Here is a 20,922-nt window from a genome sequence, read left to right on the forward strand (position 1 = left end):
TATACCATAGATAAAAGTTGCAAGATGTTCAGTAAAATATGCTATGTGAAAATATGTATTCATGTCCTAGGGTTTCTATGACACAAGTGCCACAAAAGGGTCGCTTAAAACAACAGAAATTTATTCTCCTACATTTCTGAAGACAGAAGTCCAAAATCAAGGTATCAGCAGGGTTGATTCCTTCTGGAGGCTGTGATGGAAAATCTATTCCATACCTCTCTCCTAGCTTCTGGTGAATGCTGGCAATTCTTGGCATTCCTAGGCTTGTAGATACATCACTCCAACTATGTCTCTGTCTTCTCATGTCATTCCCCTTTCTGTGAGTCTGTGTCCAGATTTCTCTCTTCATATAAAGTACAACACATTGGCCCACTATAGTGGCACACCATAATCCAGTATGAAATCACCTTAACTTAATTACATCTACAAAGATTCTATTTCCAAATAAAGTTACATTCACAGGTTCTGGCTGAACATGAATTTTGGAGAAACAGTATTCAACCCAGTACAAAAGGTAACATTTATGTTATGCATTTTAGAACTAGTTTCACAAAGTGATTATTTTTTGTAAAGTAACGTAGTTTTTGTTTAAAGAAGAAATTATTTGAAAACAAGCAAATGCACTTGGGAAGCTTGTTTTTAAGTATTTTAATAAAGGAAAGGCTTCTATAATAATGTGGAAAATTATCCCTGAAATTGTTTTCAATGTTTTGATTTCCTATAAAAATATTCTCAAAAGAAACACATTTGTGAAAGCAAACACTTATCAAAAGAGGATGAAAGCAAACCTAATCTTGAAAGTAAAACATTGTTCCATCTACATGGGTGCCTCTTTGGAAAAATATTGCATTTTATATTCTATGTGACCTCAGAGATCTAGCACCTAAAGGCTCACCAAAGCAGAATGAAACAGAGTGTGATTTTATCTCGCTCAGAGTAACACAGAAAATGAATGTAGCATAACCTCTTCACTTAGCTGTCACTGACATTTTATTAAGTGATTTTATTCCAGATGTTCACATATCTTTTCACTTAATTCTTTCCTTAAGTTATTATTAATTCTATTATTGAATGAAACTCCTCTGGGGAAGCGGAGCTGTGAGAGGGACTTCTGACTGTGTGGAGCATATGAATTGGAAAGGATCCTGATAGCTGGCTAGTCCCAGTTCCTCTCCGGAAAAGCAGTTGCTCTGGCTTCAGAGATGTGCCCAGACTTCGCCTGCATCACACTGCATGCTTTAATACCTTACTGAAAATACTAACCCATATCCACAGTGGTCTCATGTTGACAGAGTGCATACTTTGAAAGCTTGAGGTATTTTATAATGAAACATGCCATGTGGAAATTTTGAAGCATAAATTCTGCCAAACATCTGAATAAAGAATTTCCCACTTGGTATGTAAGAGATCTCCTCACCACCACTATGAAAAACTAGGAAAAATGGGCCCACCTCAGCCTCTCAGAATTTCCCCAGCTTCAGAAATATGCTGAATAGGCGTGTGGCTGTGCTCTGGCCAGGTGTCAGGCCTGTGCCTCTGAGTTGGGAGAGCTGAGTTCAGGACACTGGGCCACCAGAGACATCCTGGCTCCACATAATATCAAACGGCGAAAGCTCTCCCAGAGATCTCCATGGCAAACCTAAGACCCACCTCCACTCAAAGACCAGCAAGCTACAGTGCAGGACACTGTATGCCAAACAACTAGCAAGACAGGAACACAACCCCATCCATTAGCAGAGAGGCTGCCTAAAATCATAATAAAGTCATAGACACCACAAAACACACCACTGGATGTGGTCCTGTCCACCAGAAAGACAAGATCCAGCCTCATCCACCAGAACACAGCCACTACTCCCCTCCAACAGAAAGCCTACACAACACACTGACCAACCTTAGCGACTGGGGGCAGACACCAAAAACAACAGGAACTATGAACCTGCAGCCTGAGAAAAGGAGACCCCAAACACACTAAGTTAAGCAAAATGAGAAGACACAGGAACACACAGCAGATGAAGGAGCAAGGTAAAAACCCACCAAACTGAACAAATGAAGAGGAAATAGGCAATCTACCTGAAAAAGAATTCAGGGTAATGATACTAAAGATGATCCAAAATTAGGAAATAGAATGAAGAAAATACAAGAAACATTTAACAAGGACCTAGAAGAACTAAAGGGCAAACAAACAATGATGAACAACACAATAAATGAAATTAAATATTCTCCAGAAGGAATCAATAGCAGAATAACTGAGGCAGAAGAATGAATAAGTGACCTGGAAGATAAAATAGTGGAAATAACTACCACAGAGCAGAATAAAGAAAATAGAATGAAAAGAATTGAGGACAGTGACAGTCTCAGAGACCTCTGGGACAACATTAAATGTACCAACATTCAGATTATAGGGGTCCCAGAAGATGAAGAGAAAAAGAAAGGGACTGAGAAAATATTTGAGGCGATTATAGTTGAAAATTTCCCTAATATGGGAAAGGAAACAGTCAATCAAGTCCAGGAAGCACAGAGAGTCCCATACAGGATAAACCCAAGGAGAAACATGCCAAGACACATATTGATCAAACAATCAAAAATGAAATACCAAGAAAAAATACTAAAAGCAGCAAGGAAAAATCAACAAATACCACACAAGGGAATCCTCATAAGGTTAACAGCTGATCTTTCAGCAGAAACTCTGCAAGCCAGAAGGGAGTGGCAGGACATATCTAAAGTGATGAAAGGCAAAAACCTAGGCAAAAAGGGCAAAAACAAAGGCAAAGACCAAGATTACTCTACCCAGCAAGGCTCTCATTCAGATTTGGCGGAGAAATTAAAACCCTTACAGACAAGCAAAAGCTAAGAGAATTCAGAACCAGCTGTACAACAAATGCTAACGGAACTTCTCTAGGCAGGAAACTCAAGAGAAGGAAAACACCTACAATAACAAACCCAAGACAACTAAGAAAATGGTAATAGGAACATACATATTGATAATTACCTTAAATGTAAATGGATTAAATGCGCCAACCAAAAGACACAGACTGGCTGAATGGATACAAAAACAAGACCTGTATATATGCTGTCTACAACAGACCCACTTCAGACCTACGGACACTTACAGACTGAAAGTGAGGGGATGGAAAATGATATTCCATGTAAATGGAAATCAAAAGAAAGGTGGAATAGCAATTCTCACATCAGACAAAATGGATTTTAAAATAAAGACTATTACAAGGGACCAAGAAGGACACTACCTAATGATAAAGGGATCAATACAAGAAGAAGATATAACAATTGTAAATATTTATGCACCCAACATAGGAGCACCTCAATACATAAGGCAAATACTAACAGCCATAAAACGGGAAATCGACAGTAACACAATCATAGAATGGGACTTTAACACCTCACCTTCACCAATGGAGAGATCATCCAAAATGAAAATAAATAAGGAAACACAAGTTTTAAATGACACATTAAACACGATGGACTTAATTGACATTTATAGGAAATTCCATCCAAAAACAACAGAATACACTTTCTTCTCAAGTGCTCATGGAACATTCCCCAGGAAAGAACATATCTTGGGTCACAAATCAAGCCTTGGTAAATTTAAGAAAATTGAAATCACATCCAGTATCTTTTCCAACCACAATGCTATGAGACTAGATATCAGTTACAGGAAAAAATCTGTAAAAAATACAAACACATGGAGGTTAAACAATACACTACTAAATAACCAAGAGATCACTGAAGAAATTAAAGAGGAAATCAAAAAATACCTAGAAACAAATGACAATGAAAGCACGATGACCCAAAATCTATGGAATGCAGCAAAAGCAGTTCTAAGAGGGAAGTTTATAGCAATACAACCCTACCTCAAGAAACAAGAAAAATCTCAGATAAACAACCTAACCTGACATCTAAAACAATTAGAGAAAGAAGAACAAAAAAAACCCCATAGTTAGCAGAAGGAAAGAAATCATAAAGACAAGATCAGAAGTAAATGAAAAAGAAATGAAGGAAACAATAGCAAAGATCAATAAAAGTAAAAGGCAGTTCTTTGAGAAGATGAAGAAAATTGATAAACCATTAGCCAGACTCTTCAAGAAAAAAAGGGAGAAGACTCAAATCAATAGAATTAGAAATGAAAAAGGAGAAGTAACAACTAACACTGCAGAAATACAAAGGATCATGAGAGATTACCACAAGCAACTATAAGCCAATAAAATAGACAACCTGGAAGAAATGGACAAATTCTTAGAAAACCACAAACTTCCAAGACTGATCCAGGAAGAAACAGAAAATATGAACAGACCAATCACAAGAACTGAAATTGAAACTGTGATTAAAAATCTTCCAACAAACAAAAGCCCAGGACCAGATGGTTTCACAGGCGAATTCTATCAAATATTTAGAGAAGAGTTAACACCTATCCTTCTCAAACTCTTCCAAAATATGGCAGAGGGAGGAACACTCCCAAACTCATTCTACAATGCCATGATCACCCTGATACATAAACCAAACAAAGATGTCACTAAAAAAGAAAACTACAGGCCAATATCTCTGATGAACATAGATGCAAAAATCCTCAACAAAATACTAGCAAACAGAATCCAACAGCACATTAAAAGAATCATACACCATGAACAAGTGGGGTTTATTCCAGAAATGCAAGGATTCTTCAATATACGCAAATCAGTCAACGTTATACACCATATTAAAAAATTGAAGGAGAAAAACCATATGATCATCTCAATAGATGCAGAGAAAGCTTTTGACAAAATTCAAAACCCATTTATGATAAAAACCTTCCAGAAGGTAGGCACAGACGGAACTTACCTACTAATATAATAAAGGCCATATATGACAAACCCACAGCCAACATCACTCTCAGTGGTGAAAACCTGAAACCATTTCCTCTAAGATCAGGAACAAGACAAGGTTGTCCACTCTCATGCTATTATTCAACATAGTTTTGGAAGTTTTAGCCACAGAAGTCAGGGAAGAAAAAGAAATAAAAGGAATCCAAATCAGAAAAGAAGAAGTAAAACTGTCACTGTTTGCAGATGACATGATACTCTACATAGAGAATCCTGAAGATGCTACCAGAAAACTACAAGAGCTAATCAATGGTTTTGGTAAAGTAGCAGGATACAAAATTAATGCACAGAAATCTCTTGCATTCCCATACACTAATGATGAAAAATCTGAAAGAGAAATTAAGGAAACACCTCCATTTACCACTGCAACAAAAAGAATAAAATACCTAGGAATAAACCTACCTAAGGAGGCAAAAGACCTGTATGCAGAAAACTATAAGACACTGATGAAAGAAATTAAAGACAATACAACCAGATGGAGAGATATACCATGCTCTTGGATTGGAAGAATCAGCATGTGAAAATGACCCAAAGCAATCTAGGGATAGGGAGGATGGGAGGGAGACACAAGAGGGAAGAGATATGGGGATATATTTATATGTATAGCTGATTCACTTTGTTATGAAGCAGAAAATAACACACCATTGTAAAGCAATTATACTCCAATAAAGATGTTAATATATATATATATATATATATATATATATATATAATTGAATGAAGGGTAAAAAGAAAAACAAATATGGGAAGACTGAAAAGCTTAATTAACCCACACTCGCCACCTTTAACAAAGGAGGAAGTTGAGTGGTACGTGCATTTAATGATTCTGACTAGGCTGCTCTGATGGCCTTTTGGACTCAATAACTTGCCTCATGCACACCAAAAAACCCTATTCTTTCTCAGAAAATCTTTTTAAAAATCAAATGAAAACCACTGTGAGATAAGTGAATCAAAATGAAATTTCTGTAATTTGTAATAAGAGAAGGATCACCATATGATGAGTCAGAGGTTTAATCTCATTTAAATTAAAGACTTTGACTTTTTATTAAGACAAAATTGTGAGTTCAGGTATAAATACTCAATTCCTCTGCTTCAGGCCCATAGTAATTAAAGAAACGCTCATACATATATTTACAATTTTATGTTATATATTTAATATTTAAAAACACAAAACTAGACTCAGGGACAAGACAGACATCTTGGAACAGAAATACAAACAGTAATAGTAAACTACTAGGTTCCTGGGTAGAAACAAGACATTTCAAAGTGAGGAAGGGGAATGACAGGAGCTCAAAACACTCTCCTTGTTTCAGGGGACCAGGGCCAGACTGAGGCTATGAAACCAGAGGTTGGGTTTAGTTTCCCTGAGTTACAAAAGGAGTCTCAACAAAATGGTGACCACTGCCCAGGGCTGAGACTCTGTCAAGCTGCAATCAGGAAAGTGAGTGGGAGCCAAGACTCCTTTCCACTCTGACCCTGGGTCCAGGCATTCTTGGACTCAGAAACAAGACTTGTAACACACCAAGACCTCTGCAGGACTGGGGGCCCCACATGCCAATATGTGACCTGGTTCTGGATAGAGAGCTCCAGGGAGCTAGATAAAGGTAATGGCAAAAACTGGTAGGCAAGTTATATAAGCCCAGAGAAAAGGGCATTAAAAATAAAATAACAGCAACAACAACAATAAAACCCCTACTCAAAATGAGTCAGCAAACAAAAATTTCATACCATGTGAGGCAACTGCCACAAAAGGCAGCTGACATTCTAGACAACTTGAAAGAATTCATTTTGGAGGAATGCAAAACATAAAACTATTATCTGAATATTATTTATAAACAAGTATGTTCAAAATACTCATGGAAATAAAAAGAAATAATATATGTAATTCAAGTACAAAAATTATAAATAATCACTATAAACCAAGAATAGATGGCTATGATGAAGAAAGAGTTATAAATCTGCAAAGTAAATTACAGTTTCTAGAATAAGAGCTAACAAGGGACTAATCCTAAGCTGACCATAGTTAAAGAAGTAATTATTCAAGTGAAAGATTGTACCAGAGAAATAAATGACTGAAAACTATGAAAGATAATTTTATGAGACATGCAGCATAGATTGAGAAGCTCCCTATTTTAGTCAGGATAGGATAGGCTAACACTGCAGTAACAAACATCCCCAAATATCAGTGGCTTAATAAAAGTTCATTTATCAATCATTCAAGGCCCTCTTCCATAATTGCTGAAGGAAAAGAGAGTAAAGTTGCAAAGGCCTTTTCCCTACCTCAGCCTGGAAACAACACACATCACTTCCACTTCCACTTTATAGTTTTCAACTGCAAGGAGCAAAAAGCCATAGTCACCCATATGCCCTTGAGGGAATAAATATTCAGATACTCTTGAGTACTAGTAATCACTCTGCTCCACACATTGCTAATAGATGTTCCAGAAGTAGTAAGTCGGGAGAATGATAAAGAAGCAATATTATTTTAACAATTGTAATGAGATGACTGAGAATTTTCAAGAATTGAAGAAAAATATATCCTCAGAAAGCAAAAACGAGGAGAAAACAGGATACATTAAAAATAAATTCACATTTAAATCCATAGTAATGAAACTAAAACACATTAAAGATAAAAACTTTAAAAGCCTCCTAAGGCAAAAGATAAGCTATCTAATAAATGATAATTAGACTGACTGCATATATCTCAACAGCTAAAATAGCAGCCAGAGTATTTCAAAATACAAAGAGTACGTAACTATCCACCTAAAATTACAAACCCAGCTAAACTAAACTTTAATAACAGTGATAGTGAAACAAAGAGTGTTTCAAGTATGTAAAGACAAGGAGAGTTTTCCACCAAAAGGTACTCCCTGCAGGAATTAGTAATGCACATACTTCAGGAAGAAGAAAGGCCTAGAAGGAAGGAATGGAATGTATAAAAAAAGTGCTGAATGTAATTATAAGATATATTGGAAATTCTGATTAAACACAGTGTAAAAAAGTTAATTTGGAGGGGGTTAAAAATATAAGTGGGAATAAAAGTTCAGACAGTAGAAAGATAGTAGGAAAATACTATGGGGCTAGATCAGGGGGCAGAGTTCCTTGTCTTATTCTGGAGGAAGATAGAAATACTAAATAAATTTAGATTTCGGTAGAAAAAATATAAAGTTGAATATATATATTGCATTAAAGACTATTTGAGCCTCGGTAATCTATAAAATTGAGATACCAATCTCACAGAATCATGAGGGTAAAATGAGATGTGACAGTGCTTTTATAACTATACAACATTAATGTTTCACTTCTTCTACCTGTCTGCCAGAACCTAGATCTTAGACTTCTCAGCCTATAGAAATGGAAAGTAAATGTATGTTAGTTTAGTCGATATTTTTGTTACAGCATCTTAAAAGGATTAAGACATCCTCTTAATTCTAACTTGCAGGAAAGTTAATGCCTGTCTCCCTCAAGGCATGCATCAACTTCCCTTATATCCCTTTTCCCCCATCCCTTTCCCCTACACCAGCATGTACTATGTGTAGCCCAGGGGGAAAAATCAACTTTCTAATGAGAAATAAATGTGATTCCTTAGATGACCCGGTTTCTCAAAATCTAATCATCCAATATTGCCCTAATAAATTAAAAACTACAATTCTTAAATTCAAAGTTTTTATCTTAATATCTCTTTTCCTCTCTCTCAACCACAAGCTTTAGAAGCACAACAGCCAAAACTAGGAAGCAGTTTCCTAAAATAAAAAATAAATATGAGGCTGCCAATCAAAATATTCCTGAATTTACCTGTTTGGCTTGTCTGTGAGACAGTACTAACTCTTTGGCTTTTCTGAACTTTAGGGTTAAAGCAATATTGCTGCTTTATAATTGATCCTGAGCTCTATAAATTCTGAATACAGATTGAGAGCAAAATATGTTAGTAATAATGACCTTTCATTATCATGGGAAAGGAAAGTTAAATCCAGAAAGAAAACTGCCTGCCCCCAAAATGAAAATTAAGTCTAGAGCCTTGAAATCAACAATTTGTCTCAATGTGCAACTGGGATGGTGAGTGGAAGTGTGTGGCCTAGTACAAGAGTTCCTCCTCCTCTGAAGTTAAACAGAGAAGCATTCAAATTCACAAATACTATCAATATACACAAAATACTATCAATATACAGCCTGATAAATTTTAACACATCATGTAACTATTACCGGGATCAAGAAAAGAGAACATTGCTGACATCTCCTTAGTCCCCACTTTGTCCCACTTCCAAGTACTACCCAAAAGGTAACCACTAACCTAATTTCCTAGATCATATAATAATTTTGCCTGTATTTGAACTTTATATAAATGGAATCATACTGTACCTACTCTCCTGTGTATGGTTCTTTTATCCAACATTGTTTCTGAGATTCATCCATATTGTTGTGTGTAAGTGGATAAGTTTTAACGTGACATTTGCAATTATATACTCATAAAAGTTGAATGTTTCAAACCATAGTTTCTCTGGAAATATATTTATAGCCCTATGTTACTTACCTTTACCTATTTGGTTAACAAGCAACAAATAAAGTCCAATCAAATGTGAAGTACTAGCATTCTTTGGCTTTCACATAAAGTAATATCCTAAAAAGCATCTGTGATACCATCTCTTGCTGGTTCTACCATTCAGTACCATGTACCCTGGGACCCATGTAAGGGGAGATGGAAGCTCATGAAACAGGAGAACACCACAAGGAGGTCCACATAAATGGTAATTACTGTTCAAGTACATCTGAACTGTCATGAACAATAAGACCTCTGGGTTTTGTTCTGACAGGCATAACAAGTACCTCCGATGTCACCAGTTCCAAAGCAGACTCTGACATGGGACAGAGGAGACTGGTGACAGATGGGGAAAATTTAGCATGCAGCTTGGACAATCTTTGGGATGGAAGTTTTGTTATCTCTAACCTGCTGCCAAGTCCTGCACATTGCTTTATAACAGTCACCACTGGGAAACGCTGGAGCCTCAGCCAAAAACACAGACTTGAAAGAACCAGATTCCCTCACTGTTGGTATTTGTAACATTGTAGGTTCTGCTGAAATAATGAAATAGTCACCAGTATGTATCTGAATGTGAAAAACCATTTTGGCACACCAGACAATTTTTTTAGAGTGGTGGCTTATTAGATATAAAATTTGCCATTTGTAAACCAATTCTTCTAGTCTAACTAACCAATTCTTAGTCTTTATGCCAAGTATTACTCCAAATATAGGATCAGCTTTAAAGAACAGCATAGACACTTGAAGTGCAATACCTAAAATATGTTCTCTAGTTGTTATGTATTTATCAATGTATCTGCTGTCCATTATGGTAACCACTGTCTACCTTACTGCCACTTGGCTTCCACCACCTTGGGCTCCAATTACTCTCATTGCATTTTGTTTTCCAATTGAGTGGCTGTAGTTCTCACTGTAAGTTCTGGCCTACAGAGAAGAGCAGACACAGAGCTCTTCAAGGATGCTAGGGCACCCCTCACAAATTTGAACATTTTTTACTTGTTTGCAGTGGGCCATTTTTTGGTCCAAACAAACAAACTGTTAAACCTTTCCTGAAGCTGCAACATTAAGTGCAGAATCTTTGCTTAGAGAACCCATATCAATAAATTTGGACTGATCCAACCTGATGTGCCTTTCCTCCATTATCCCACACCCTTAGCAACCACTCTCACACTCACTCCCTGCACTTCTGATAGAAATAAGTTAGAAAACTCAAGTCGTTCTTTTGGAGTGTACCACACCTCCTCATAGGTCACACTCTGCCCCTCACATTGAGTCTAATTATAGGTCTAGAAGCAAAGACAAATGGTGCAGGTGGATCCTGAGGAGAATCAGCATTGTCTTGCATGGCAACTTCTTCAGGGGAGGCCTTTACTGTTTCCTTAGGCCAGGCAGGACTAATCCCTTCTGTCAGATCTCAGCAGAGAGATCTCTACTCCTGGGAGTGGGGAAGCAGTTACCATAGTGGATGAGGAGGCAACTTCCACTAGCAAAAAAGACTCATCAGAATTTAGGGTCTCAATGACCCCAGCTTAATCAGGGTCTTCCCACACATCCTCATCTCAACTTATAGAATCCCAATCTTTCCAATCAATGCCCTCACTTTAATGGTGACACCGCTTGAGGCTTAAAGTTCAACTTGTGTTATAATTCAGCCAACCACAGGATGAGGTTCATCCCTACAGTAGCAAGAGATAAGGTTCTCCTTCAAGACGCACACAGAAGCTCTTAGGTCATTTATGCAACTAGTGCTTGAGCTGGGAATTTAAATTCCTGAGCTCATCCTTTCCTTTCACCACTTTGTACAGAGACATTAGAAGCAACCAACCAATGTCATGATATTTCTAAGTTCTCCAATAATGTTCAAAAGTATAATATATAAAATCACATGGCTCCTTGCTTTTTATAAATGGTTGATTAGGAGTATCCAATATAGATATTTTATCTATTCCTATAAACGGTTCACACTGCCAACTATCTGTGCTCTCTTCACTACTGGAAATAGAGTCATTAGTGTCTTTTAAGTCTAATCGGATTAGAGAGCCAATTCCGAAAACAACAGAATAAATTCATAAGACTCATCCTTAAAATTCTGCTCCTCTAAAACCAGTCTTGGTACTTAAATCTGCATTAATCAAGGTTCTCCAGAGAAAAAGAACCAACGGGAGATAGATAGATTTAATAGATAGATAGATAGATAGATAGATAGATAGATAGATAGATAGATAGATAGAAAGAAAGATAGATAGATAGATTTATTATAGAAATTGGTGCATGAGATTATGGAGGCCCAGAAGTCCCACCCTCTGCCATCTACAAGATGGTGGTATAATTCAGTCCAAGTCCAAAGGCCCGAGAACCAGATGATCTGATGGTATAAGGCCCATTCTGAGTCTAAAGGCCCAAGAACAGGAGTGTTGATGTCCTCTGAGGGCAGGAGAAGACGGATGTCCCAGCTCAAGCGAAAAGAGAAAAAGTTCACCCTTCCTCAGCCTTCTTTGTCTATTTAGGCCCTCAATGCATTGGATGATGCTTACCTGCACAGGTGAGGGAGATATTCTTAATTCAGTTGATTGATTCAAATGTTAATCTCTTCCAAAACCAATCTCAAGGACGCACCTAGAAGTAATGTTTTACCAACTATCTGGACATCCATTAGCCCAAATTGACACATGAAATTAACCATCATACATAGTATCAGCCATGTTTCAACACCAATATTTTATGTATAGTTTACTATATGGCAGCCCAGTATTTTATGAAGATTTTTATGAATAATATATATCAGTATTATATGAATAGTTTACTATATGTTATACCAGTACTTTATAGATAGTTCACATTTCAGAGGACTCTAGAATTACTTCCACTATCCCAGGTTCTCTCTGAATCCTTAAGGCCAACTCAGATGAAGAAAGAATCTTTAAAATGTCTCTTGAGCTTGCTGCATTCCTAACCTTAACCCCCTGGAAGCAGTTCAAAGGTCCTCAGTTCAGTGGCAACCAGTCAAAGCTGTCACGTGATGCTGGTAGCCCCCAGCATCCTCTGGAGATGGCTAGATTGACATAAATCCACTACCTGCTAGAATAATCTAATTATGCCTAAAGGATTCCACTGAAAAGCCTCTATCTACTCCAGGTCCCTGTCACTTTCCCTGTGGGTGAAGTCAGCTATCCAGTGACTTTCAAACATTCTCCGCAGGGGGCTTTGTAACACATGAAGAAGCTCCTGAAATGTCAATCCTAAGGGACAAGTGTTCCTGTCACTGAAGAGATACACTATAACCTCTGCACTTTCTGGATCTTTCAGACAAAAGGCAAAAACTAGGAAGGCCACAATGAAATTATTCTTGCTACCCAAGGGCTGATATTTCCAAAGAGAAATATATGTATGTTAGGAGAGTTTGGGGGATGAATTTGCACTATAGTAGCTCCTGCAAAGCCTCTCCTATGAATAAAAAGACTTCAGTTTCTAAAGCCTGAAAATCTGATAACATTCAGAGCATACGGATATTCATTTAAATAAGAAAAAAAAAACTTGGTGTGACATTTCTTTTAACCCACAATTTTGCAGCTGGAAGAAATCTTTTCCACTCTTAGCATAATGTGACAATCCAAGCAACCAAGCTTAAGGTCGGTAAATTCACCTCTTTTCTTCTACTACCAAATTCCAAGATTTATTAAACATCTCTCATACTACTCAGGGTTTTATGAGCAAACCAGATCTGATCTTTTAAAATGGTAGAAGCATCTGGATTATTTCAACTGATTTTCCTACTGGCAGTTTCTTTAGTTCCTTTTTATATTCTTACTTTCTATCTAACTCCACACACAAAATATTCAGGGAAAAGTCTGAAGGGTACATGCATTTCAAATTTTTAATACTTTAAGATATGTTTGACTAAAAACACCTGGCCGAAGAGTATTGGTGCATTGCCATACTAGATTTCAAAATGCTCCTTTACACCCAGCTGCTGAATTGACTTCACTAGTCCTGATTTCAATTCATATTTCTCAATCTCTATCCCTCTCAAAAATGCTCTTTCATACCCCAACAGCTGTTCTAAGAGCATAACTCCATTCTGGCCCAAACTCAGATCATTAAGATCAAAGACAGATAAAAGGAAGCATGACTTTGGCCCAGTGTTACACTCTTAATGATACACATCAGGGTCTTTCATCTCAAGATCTCAAAGGGAATCTTCTTAATGTGGTTCTATAATCACAAGAGGTCCAGGGGAATACCAAAGAGCCACAGGGCACTGTTGCAAAGTCCAGCTCAAAGTAATCAGGCCATCATTGACTCTGAATAGATGAGATAACATTAAAACTTTGGGTGAGAAGCACCTCCTCTGGAACAGAGTCACATTTTCTGGATACTAAAAATTGTTCTGAAATCCCAGGTCATCTCTTTTCTCCTAGTCCCACATTTTCCGAAAATAAAATAGAAAAACTAGTGCTAACTGCCCCACTTAGTACCCAGGATTCTTGCTATAGATAAGTCAAAAACGTGATTTTATCACATGTTTTATGAAGTCACCATAATGAAACGTGTCCATTAATTTGTGTCATTGTGAGAAACAGAAGCTTACAGAATTATGGAAAAATACCAACAGGTGGGCAAATATGGATTATGGTCCCTATTCAACTGTTTACTGATGATGTCTCCAGTAAGACATTTTTTCCCCTAGTGTATAAAGGACGGATGATCTTGTGGGATCCTTTTCATTCTTTCCTCCAATCATTTATTCCTTCATTCAGAAAACATGCAGTAGAGCTGTTGTGTTCAGTATTGTGCTGAGCACTGAGGAGGTGCTCACTGAGGTAGAAATATAAGATGTTTCTACCATGCCATATTCCTCTGCCACCAAAGCATCTCGAAGCCTGACTACAACAGACTGAAAATACATTTAGTTTGTCATCATCACCAAGTTCTTGTAAAGTGAAGACAAACACATTTTACCTAACTTGGGAATATTTACAAATACTTTTCTGGATAGGCAAATTACCTATATTTATTCTACCTGAATAATAATGACTAATATTTATTCTGAGCTTATTATATTCTGAACACACCTGTTTCAGTGCCTTAATGTATTATCTCATTTTATCTTCAGAACACTTTATAAAGTAAGTAGTATTTATGACCCTATTTTATGGATTACCCCACAGAGATAAATTCAAGGGGATCTAGTGGCTTACCCAAGTGGTAAAGATTTGTACCTAGGCCTGACTCCAAAGCCTAGTTTCTTTAGTTTGGATATAAAATAATTTCAAACTGTCTGCATTTCTCAACAAAGTCTGATTCAGTATTTGTGTAGATCCATGTTCGTATTCAGAGTGTAGATTTAGAAGGCATAGAATTAAAGAAATGGGAGAGATTTTAGAAACAATCTAGTCTGACCTATTCATTTACAGTTAAAATGTAGGTCTTGAAATTAGGGATAAAAGTACAGATTGAATGAAAAGCTAGAAGAACAAGGAAAAAAAGATGAATAGAGAAAAGGAAGTGAGGAATCTTGAATCACCCATCTTTGTATTCCTAGTACTTCATACAGCCCTTGGCAACCAGTGAAAACTCAATATATATTTGGTCAATTGGATTACATCACATGTTATGGATTTTTTAAACTAGAGTTTCCCAAAGGTCAAGAGAGGCATGGGGTATTTTCATTTGTTTAAAGCTTACAGTATATTAAAAATGAAAAAGTAACAAAATGGTGACATATTTTACATGTTCAGTCCTGTTAGTTCATCTTAGTAATTAACCCTAAGTAACTTCATTTGGATATAAGGCCTAAAGTATGGGTTCTAACCAGTGAATGACAATGAAATACTCTGAGATAATATCTCATGCAAGCCTTACAACCACCCTGTTTTCTTGATACATCATTACCTCCAACTACAGACCAACAAAGAGTTTAGGCAACTTCTATCATGTTCACACATTTGAAAGTGATGCAACACTTTAGATTCTATCCCCCTTTAACTTTCAAAAGTCAAAACAAAAAAGTGCTCATGTAAGATTTTTTAATTAGCAAACACCAAAACACACTATTTTCAGAGGCATTAAATCATTAAATTGCCATTGTAGTAAACTGATGAAATTTGAAGAAAAACTTAAAAATTTTCTCCCCTGAAGAGTTCTGATTTCACTGATTCTAATAAACACATTTAGAGGCATCGTAAAGATCATCCTTCTGGAATACACTTAATATAAATAGTACTAAAAAATGTGGATGCTTAGAGTTTCCTCATGTGTTGATGTATGTTAGATTTTGCAGGAATTAGATTTGATATGATCTCCTTATTATGCAAAACCATGGAAAACATTTAATTAAAACTTAATTAAAATCTCCATGATGCTTCAACCCCATGGAGTCCATTTTTCAACAGCAAGCAACAAAGAAAGCCTTCAGGACAAATGATTTTTGAAAAATGGTGTATAGGTACTCACTTTTCTCAGTACCTATACCTTTCTAACAGATCTTGCATCTTCTCAAACAATTTTTTTTTCATTTCCATCAACCTGTAAAGTGACAGATTTGTACTAAAACTGGTGATCATCAATTCTAAACAGGTATACACGTTTAGATCAGTTACTGATGCTTCATTTCTTCTAGAGGTTTTACATATAATTTCAAAACACATGAGAAAATTCATACAGTATTATGTTTGCCACATAGTGTGCTCCTGACAGGAATTCATTTAATGAAATTAATAAGTATTAGATAGGTATCAATTAAAAATACTAAGGCTCTGCTACAATTTTTTCTAAAATATTTATGGCAAAATATGTGAACGATTAGTTGTCACCATGATTGAATTTTATTTATTCATTATTCATTATTAAATTATTCATTCATTATTCAAGTGTTTATATAGAAATACTTTGTGTAATAGATATGCTATAGTAAGAACTGGTCTACTGGAGAAGAAAATACTTAAATGTGACCTTGTTCTTTAGCTTCTAAGAAGATAGTCCAGTCTTCCCATATAGTTTTAACTTACATCATAAAACAAAAGGTCATAACAAAAGCATTCTTACACAGCAATCAAGAGGAACAAACTGCCAATATATGCAACATCATGGATGAACCTCAAAAATGAGGAAAAGAGCCAGGCACAACAGAGGGCATACTTTATGATACCATTTATATGAAGTTCTGGGACAGGCAAAACGAGGTTGTGGTCAAAGATATCAGAACAATAGTTGCCTAGGTTGTGGTGGAGGTTCGATTCAGAGAATGAAGGAAAGGAGCAGGAAAAACCCTATGGTGATGGGACTGTTCTGTATTTTGATGGGGGTGTGGGTTACACAGGTATGTGCAATTTTTAAAACTTTCAACTGCATACTTACTATCTGTGCATTTTACTGTTTGAAAATTATAATTCAAATTTTAAAAAATAAATATGTACCAGACATAATTCATCTTAAGAAGATTAGTCCTCCTACTCTGATGTTACTGTAGCTCAGAGTTTTTGGAACTCCTCTTTTGGAATTGCATTCAGAGGCTACAACACATTTCTTTGACATCAACGGCAGCGAATCTCATAAAAATGGAATTAACTTTCAGAAACAGCCAGCATCATTCAGGGTCAAGTCTGTTCACTACAAGTGATTAAGCTGGAAAAGAACATTTTTGTTTGTCACACTGGAATACTGATTAAGTTAATGAGGCTGATTTTTCTCACAAACTGATGATTTCTCTCACAAAAACACAAATATAGACATAAACAGTTACTCTTAACCAACTGGCATAGTAAATTCAATTTAAGCATTCCAAAAACTTTTGGGTTAAATGTGGAATCCTTGAAATAAGTGTCAAAGCCTCCCTAATTCACTGCTTTTAAGAGAGCAACTTGAATCTCATGCAGAAGGGATGATAGAGTATAATTGCCCTGATAAGTTAATTATACATATTTTGTGATACCAAGAAAGAAATACCTCACATCTTTTTTTCATTATATAATATCTGAAAGACACAGATATTCTCAAATAAGGGTAAGCTGGGACGAAGTGAGAGAGTGGCACTGACATATATACACTAACAAATGTAAAATAGATAGCTAGTGGGAAGCAGCCGCATAGCACAGGGAGATCAGCTCGGTGCTCTGTGACCACTTAGAGGGGTAGGATAGGGAGGGTGGGAGGGAGACACAAGAGGGAGGAGATATGGGGATATATGTATAGCTGATTCACTTTGTTATACAGCAGAAACTAACACACCATAGTAAAGCAATTACACTCCAATAAAGATGTTAAAAAAATTATGCTTAATTTAATCCCTACTAACAGGGAAGAGGTCCTGTCTCCCTATTAAATTTTATTTACTGTCTAATATAACACAGTATATAACACATTGATCATATCTGCCCCGGGTTACTCTCCCCAATAAGACTGTAACAGGATAGAATGAATCTAACCCTCTACTATCATACCTTATTTTATTCTATTATTGAGATGGAGAGCACAGATTCTCATAATACAAAACACCCATTAAGAAAATAAAAAAGCAACTGCCAAAATGACCATAGCACAGTCCTAGAAGAGAATTGGGCATTTAAACTTGAACAGGTTATATACAATGATAATTTTTTTGCTAAGTAGATCTGTGAAACTTGAATTTACTCTCTTATGATATAAAAAAAATTTTTTTTTGGCCAAAAAGAATGCCAAGTTGAAAAAGTTAGTTTTGTGGAATAAGCAATATGTTTGAAATTCTAGTTCTTTATCAGATGCAGAGAAACCCAAGACAGGCTTATCGTTTCTCTATTTTAAATATGAAAGGTTTGAACTAGACATCCTTCAAAGCCCCTGCCTACACTGTCAGAATATTTTCCTATGAATCTATTTGATGTGAGATAGTAACCCGAAACCAATTAAAACTGTTGCAATTACTGTCTTAAGTTAGTGACACACAATGTGACTAACTAAGTAAATGAAATACAGGTGCATAATCTTGATTTCCCCCTTCACAAAAATCACAAGTTTCTGCACAGGTAACTTAATAGAATAGGTAAATGTACTCTAGGGATTTCAAAAGAACTTAAGGATAAATCTGTTACATAGATACTATATCTGATATTTAAAACTTATGTAGCATTTCACAATCATTAAACACACTACTAACAGCTTTATTAGATGTTAATCAACAATGTTCCCTGGAACAGTAGGGTTTTTTTGTTTTAAACTCCTTGCCTAAGAATGCAAATGCATCAAGTACTGATATAAAGATCAGAATTCTGAATTGTTGGTCTTCTTCTGTCCAATCCTGTTCCAATTTTATTTTCAAAGAGAGTTCTACTTTCCAAGCTGCTCATCTCCCAGTGACTACAGATTATCCTTGTTCATATTTCTATAGAAAGCCATCTCAGAAAGATGAAAATTTATACTATTTTTACAACCTTTCAGGGAGAGTCCGCAAACTGCCTTAATAATTCATTCTAAAATGTAACCACTCTCATTGTCAGGAAATTATCTTTTATGTCAAACATAAATTATGTCATCCTACTGCCTCCTCTTGGTAGAGTTAAACAATCCCAGATCGCTTTTCCTATGGGTCTTCTTTTCTAATACCTCCTGGATTAGCATCCTATTTTAATCTTTGTGATTACTCTTCAAGATTTTTAAGCCCCTCTTAAGACCATACTCCATACTCTAATGAGTGCCTAGCCCAGGGTTGGCAAACTACAACCCTTAGGCCAAATTTGCCTGTTTTTGTAAATAAAGTTTTATTGGAACACAGATATGATCATCCACTTACGTATTTATGTATTATCTAAGGTGGCTTATGTGCTTACAACAGAGATTGTATAGCCTACAAAGCCAAAAATGTTTACTCTCTGGCCCTTTACGGAAATATTTGTGGACCCCTGACGTAGTCAATGAAGTTATTTAAAATGCACAATTAATTCAGGTTTCATCTTATGTATGAACAAACAGGGCCTGAAAAGTTTTGTCACACACTGTCCAACTTTTTCAGACCCTCTCTCTCTATTTGAATTTGTGATCTATTAAGCCTGACCTAGCATAACATCTTAAAATACTGGTGGATGGCAAATGCTTAAGAGTGTCAGATAAGATGAGCAATACAAGTTAGTGAGCAGTTTCCAGCATCTACCCCAAGCAGGGGAACACTTTTCAGTAAAAAGTGTTAAATCTTCCCCCATAATCGGGGCACACATTGGAACACAGAGGACTTCAGAATTCTCTCAGTAAAGGCACACTGAGACATGTCTGCCTGACATTAGCCACCTGTCTATGACCCGTTCTCCTTCTCCAGCTCAAGAGTGTATTGTGAGGACACCATAGCAAATGCTTCCAGGGCAGGACACCCATATAATTGAATGGAGCAGGCTGGTGTTAGACTGTAGAGCATGGAGGATACTGTGGAGGACCGGAATGCATGCATCTGTCCAGACATGTTAACACTGACCTTCTCCAAACTACTGCTGGGCTGTAATATGGGCCCAGAGCAGACAGGTCTTTGAATTTTTCAAGGGAACCTGAAAATCAAGATTCAAATTTCTTAATACACCGTGAGGGCCAACACTGTAATGGCTAAAAATCCTCACCTGTGTCCACCTAGATTGCAAAATTCTTTAAGACACCCTGGTTGATTGAGATACATCTATTGAGGAGCCTTGACCTTAATTAAAACCCTTATTTTAGAAAAGAAGAAACTGAAGATTAGAAAAGTTAAATTATTGTTCTACAACTGCATTGAGTATAACTAATCGAGGGCTATAACTGTGGTCAAGTGCTACTTTCAACATACCAGTCCACAAATACCTCTTAATTTAGAGGAATTCAAGGAACCCACTAAGAATCTGATAAAAGCTATAGACCCTATGAGAGAAAAATATACATAAATGTAAATTCACAAAAAAATTGGCTTATAATTTAAAGGATTTCATACACTCATGAAGCTTATCCTTGTCCATCCTCAGGGAGCCATAGTCACCAGGCTCAGTACTTTTCAAGTCTTCAATATGAAGAATTCTTAATCTTCCAATTATGTCACATAAAAAATAATCAAAAGTCTTTATAACCTTCTAGATAGATTTCATTTACTATTTCTGTTCACTGACATGACCGTCATGTCACCTCATTATACAAGAACAAATATTTCAAATAGAACAAGTTCACAAACTCATAACATTGGTTATATAACGTTCTTTGTTATGATTTTAAATGGTCAGAACTTTTGTTCAAATAAATTATAGTCTCTTTTAGGATAAATTATCATTTGACTTCAACCATTCTAAAAGATATGGTGAAAAATCTTTCCTTTCTCGGACACATTGATTTGCACTTATTTTCAAAAGCACCTCTCTAACCAGCTCCCTCTGGGCAGAGTGAGCATCTTTCTCTGGATCTCAGAACATCTTGGACACTGCCCTTATTGCCTCGTTTTCGAATTTTTCTTATGTATCTCTATCCTGTGAGCCTTTTGAAGAGGGACAGTAACTTATTAAGGTCTGGGCACAATGCCTGCCATATAATAAGCAC

Source organism: Mesoplodon mirus, assembly GCF_964341445.2.
Source record: "Mesoplodon mirus genome assembly, chromosome: 6".
NCBI lineage: Eukaryota > Metazoa > Chordata > Mammalia > Artiodactyla > Ziphiidae > Mesoplodon > Mesoplodon mirus.